Source organism: Dasypus novemcinctus, chromosome 9 (genome assembly GCF_030445035.2).
Source record: "Dasypus novemcinctus isolate mDasNov1 chromosome 9, mDasNov1.1.hap2, whole genome shotgun sequence".
NCBI lineage: Eukaryota > Metazoa > Chordata > Mammalia > Cingulata > Dasypodidae > Dasypus > Dasypus novemcinctus.
In genome coordinates, this window is record NC_080681.1 from 76,045,063 (window position 1) to 76,050,307 (window position 5,245).

General features: G+C 34.4%; 1 non-coding gene across 1 annotated transcript; it reads right to left on the bottom strand.

Moving 5' to 3' along the window:
* Nucleotides 1-1,232: 1,232 nt before the first annotated feature.
* On the bottom strand, nt 1,233-1,339 carry LOC111759441 (U6 spliceosomal RNA). Its single transcript, XR_002793424.1, has one exon. It is a non-coding gene; the product is annotated as a U6 spliceosomal RNA (small nuclear RNA).
* Between the last annotated feature and the right edge of the window lie 3,906 nt (nt 1,340-5,245).

Below are 5,245 nucleotides of genomic sequence, written 5' to 3' on the forward strand. Positions count from 1 at the left end.
AAGGCATACCTTTTGCCAGCCATTTCTATGTTTGGAGTCCAAGAGCGGTTCATGATGAAAGGAGTATCTCATGGTAACACCAGATCATAACCTATTCAAGCAGTCTGAAATTCCATTACCCATCCAGTGGGCCATGGCAAGGAAATGGAGGCAAGGTCTGAAAGCAGATATGGAAGATAAAAATGGCAGCCAATGAAAGAAAAATCCACAAAGGGTGATGGGGAGTAAAATCTGGCCTCATTCTGTGCTGAAGGAGAAGTGGCCTGCAGCAGGTCACACATCAGCAGGAAGAGAAGTGGTAATGACTGTAAGGTAATCACAATGGAGAAGAAAGAATTAAATGGTTTTTTAAAAAAGATTTATTTTTATTTATCTCTCCTCCTCCTCATTATTTGTTCTCTCTGTCTGCTTTCTGTGTCTGTTCGTTGTGTGCTCATCTTCTTTTTAGGAGGCACTAGGAACTGAACCTGGGAGCTCCCATGTGGGAGGGAGGCACCCGGTCACTTGACCCACCTCTGTTCCCTGCTTGTTGTGACTCTCATTGTCTTTTCTCATTGTGTCTCTTTCATACGTCATTTCACTGTGTCATCTTCTTGCCTCAGCTCGCCATGCCAGCCTGTCATCAGCTTGCTCTCTTGCTCGTCTTCTTTAGGAGGCACTGGGAACTGAATCCTGGACCTCCCACGTGGTAGACAGGTGCCCAACTGATTAAGCCACATCTGCATCCCTAAATGTCTTTTTTTTCAAAGTATCTTACATTTCGTGTATTTTCCCCCAACCCACTCTATTATTATTATTTTATATAATTTATATGTGAACATATATAAACAAAAAGTATATAGTAAAAGTTGTGAACTTACAAAACAAACATGCATAACATCATATGGGGGTCCCATACTTCAACCCACCACCAACATCTTACATTGTTGAGACATTTGTTACAAATTATGAAAGAATATCATCAAAATCTTACTACTAACTATAAGTACTTATCTTACATTTAGTGTATTTCCCCCCAACCTATCCAATTATTTTTTAAAAATGTTTATCGTATTTTTAAAATATATTTTTAAATATATTTTTGTAAGTTGTAAACTTACAAAACAATCATGCACATCTGCAGAATTCCCTTACAACACCTCTCTACCAACACACCACACCATAGCAGCACATTTGTTACAGATTATGAGGTAATCTCGTAAGATTATTACCAGGTCCATAGCTTACATTTGAAAAATATGGAATGCTTCATGGATTTGTGTGTCATCCTTGCACAGGGGCCATGCTAATCTTTTCTGTCTCATTCCAATTTTAGTATATGTACTGCTGAAGTGAGTACCCTAAATGTCTTTTTTAATGTAAAAGTTTGTAGCATCAATGCTAACCTAAAATAGGTTCTAAAATAAATATTAGTATTTTTTTTTCCTTTTGTGAGAGATAAAGGAGTACAGATTAAGAGAGTTATGAATGTGAACCTGAAGAATTTCAACTTTACATTGTAGGCAATCTAGAATGCTGAATGGTGTGGGGGAGAAGAGTCATATTTGAGCAGTACTTTGGAATGATTGGTGTGGTCATTGTATGAAGGATGTAACTGAAGTACTACAAGCTGAAGGATCAGTTAGAAGCCAGATGCTATAGTCCAGGTGAAAGATGATAGGAATCAAAAACTGGAGTGCCAGAAGTGAGAATAGAGCAGAAGACATGGGTTTGGAAAACACTGCAGAGGAAGACTTAGATTCTTAGATAAAAATTAGCTAGGGAGTGAGAAGAGGTAAAGATGATTTAAAAATATTTAATTACAGTGACTGGAAAGGTGCAGGAGATATGAACAGAGATAGAACTCACCCTAGAGGGCTAACATTGGAACTGAAAGATTTTGAAAAGTGCAATAGAACTAAGGTCCAGAAAGGAGTTGGTAATTTAGCTGTGGATCTCAGCAAATCAATAAATAAGATAAGATGGGCCAATATCATTTAACCAAGAAAATGTAGTTATAATAGAATAATAAGAAAATTTCTGATCTTGAAGCACAGAGATGGTAAATAAAATATTCCAGCGCTGCATATCTAGTAAATTTGAATCTGGCTTTCAAACCAGGCAATCTAACTCTAAAGCCTTTGTTCTTAATTGTGATGCCACTGTTTTACTTAGAATATATCTGTGTATAATTTGAAAGATGAACATAAATATAATATACGACAGTAATTTATAAATATTGAGGATTTTAGAGGCTAAATATCTTCCCAAAGTCTAAATGGTTAGTCAATGGTAGATTTAGGACAGAAATCTGGTTCAGGCCACTCTGAAAGCCTTTGTTATTTTCTTTAATTTCATTTACCTTCCATTGTTCTTTTCCTTAAATATTATGGTCTTTGGTAATGGGTATTTGAGTGAATGAATATAATCTCATTGAGGAAAGCATTTATTCAACAAACATTGAATGAGTGCTTATAAAGTAATGAGTAAGACACTAAGAATAAGTTGAATAAATATCACTCTTTGAGCCTTCAAGTAGCTCACAAGCTAGTGTGGGAGTCAGATGTATAAGGCAAATAAGATAATTCTATGTGTTGAATACTCTGAGGAGCATAGAGAAGCGAAGATTTAGTGGTTTGTATTTTACTCAGTTCTCTCCATACCTATTGATTCCTATTATGCTTCAAGCCTAATGTGAAGTGTTGAGGAAAGAGAGAAATAATACAAAATATATGCCCTGAAAGCTATCCTGAAAAGCGACAGCATTGCATAAATTTGCTTGTTTATATTTAAATACATATAGTTATTCTATATTAAGATATTATATATTTTTATGATTAGTTATTCTGTATTAAAATCTCTAAATCTTATTTTGCTGCCTGGAGATTTTATTACAGAGATTGGGAAGTCTAATTTTTGCTTTTCTTATTGTTATTATACCATGTCCTCTTTTCCCCTATGAGCCTAGAGTCCTAAGTATCAGGTAAACTCTTTTAATTTAAATAAGTAGTGATGGGTACAGGTGAAATATTGAAGAAATAGCTAAACTGAATGTTTGTAAGAAAATGGTATTTCAAAAGTGGTTTCATCTAATATAAAAATTGAACTTCAGCCAATTTTCACACCTCAGCACCTTGACTATATTGTATTTCTAAAAGGTAGAGAATATTAAACATTGTTAATGATTGATTGCATCTCAACTTTCAAGTATTACATCAAAAAGACCTTTAAAAAGAAAAAACTATTTTTAAGCACATTGACAGAACTTTTTGATTATTAAAATCTAATACCCTAGATTTTCTACATTTAATCCAAATTTGATCTGAGAGTGAAATTCCTTCTTGGCAGCATCATCAATAATTTACCACATAGTGGTCTTTCCTTTTTGGGGCACAAAATATTGGCTGGGGAGTTCTGGCTGACACATTATAAAATAAAGCTAGCAAATGGATTGCATGGGACTTTGCCAATTCTATACCCATCTGGAGATTCCCAAGTGAACCAATATGGCTTTTCTTACACTTACCCTCTAAGAACTGATATGCACACTGAACACCCCAAAAGAACAAGTACTGTGGAAATTTATACCTGGTATGGATATTAGTAGTCATCTAGCTTACCTGCTTTCTTAAATCAGGAATTCTTTTATTTGGTAACACCCTTGACAGATGGTCACCCAGGTTCAATGAACTTTGTTTTTTGAAAGGTTATATCTTCATTATTTGGTAGCTCTGAATACTAAAATGAGCTGCTATAGGTCTCTCTCATACTCCTACCCTTTGGAACTAATGCTTTCCTCTGAGGTCACAATGAAACTAGTTGCCCTCTCTTTAGGACAAACCTGAAAATATTTGAAGATTTTATTCTTATCCTCCCTAAGTCTTCTTTTTGCAGGAAAATATTGCCAGGTGCTGATTAAGCTGATTGCTCTTTTCTGGACTTTATCTAATTTTTTGGTATCTTCTTTAAAAATATATGAGCACCAAACTAATACATTTCACTAAATTTCAATGTACTGCCTATAGAATGGGAGAAAATAATTACAAATCATATTTCTGATAAAGATTTAATATCCAAAATATATAAAGAATTCCCTCAGCTCAACAACAAAAGATAAACAACCAAATTTTAAAAAATTGGCACAGAACAGGAATAGACATTGCTGCAAAGTAGATATACAAATGGTCATTAAGTACTTGAAAAGATCCTCAACATCATTAGTCATTAAGGAAATGCAAATCACAACCACAATGATATATCAGTTTACAATCATTAGGATTACTAATAGTAAGTATTGGCAAGAATGCAGAGAAATTGAAAACCTGGTATGTTTATCCTGGAAATGTAAAATGGTAGAAATCAGTTTGGCTATTCCTCAAAAATTTAAACATAGAATAATACATGACTTGGCAATTCACCTTTTGGCATATACCCAAAAGAATTGAAAATAGGAATTTGAACAGATATGTGTATACCAATGTTTTTAACAGCATTATTCAATTAGCCAAAAATTGGAAACAATCCAAGCATTCATCAACAGATGAATGGATAAAGAAATTGTGTATACATACAATGGGATATTATTCAGCCATAAAAAGAATTGAAGGTCTGATATATGCTAAGACATGGATAAACCTTTAAATAATTATGTTGAGTGAAATAAGCCAGAATTGAAGGACAGATATTTTGTGATCCTACTTTATGAAATATCTAGAATGAACATATTCATAAAGATAGAAAGTAGATTAGAGGTTAACAGGGGTCAGTGGGAGGGGGCAGAAATGGGATATTAGTACATAATAGATACCGGGATTCTCTTTGGGGTCATGAATAAGCTTTGGTAATGGAGGTGGTAATTACGTAGTAAATATAATTAATATCAATACCACTGAAGTGTAAACTTAAAAATGGTTAAAATGGAGAGTTTTGTGTTATATGTAATAGGTACCACAATAAAAAATAAATTCAACACATTGCCAATCTGTTGAGTATGCAGTGATGGTGAATATGATTCATTGTATGTGCCACCTCCAGTCAATTTTTAGCAACTGCCTGGAATGTTAGATAGAGGATGATTCTAATGTTGTCTTTGGGCTCTGTAAATGGATCAGCAATGTCGGCCATGGGCTCAAAAGGTTCATCTGGGGATAGGTTGCCGTATTTGACATCAGAGATTTAAAGACTGACTGAACAACCATCTCCCCAAACTTTCACATGGACTTGCTGAAAGAAATTAAGGCATTGACTACCTTGTCACCTGTGTTTA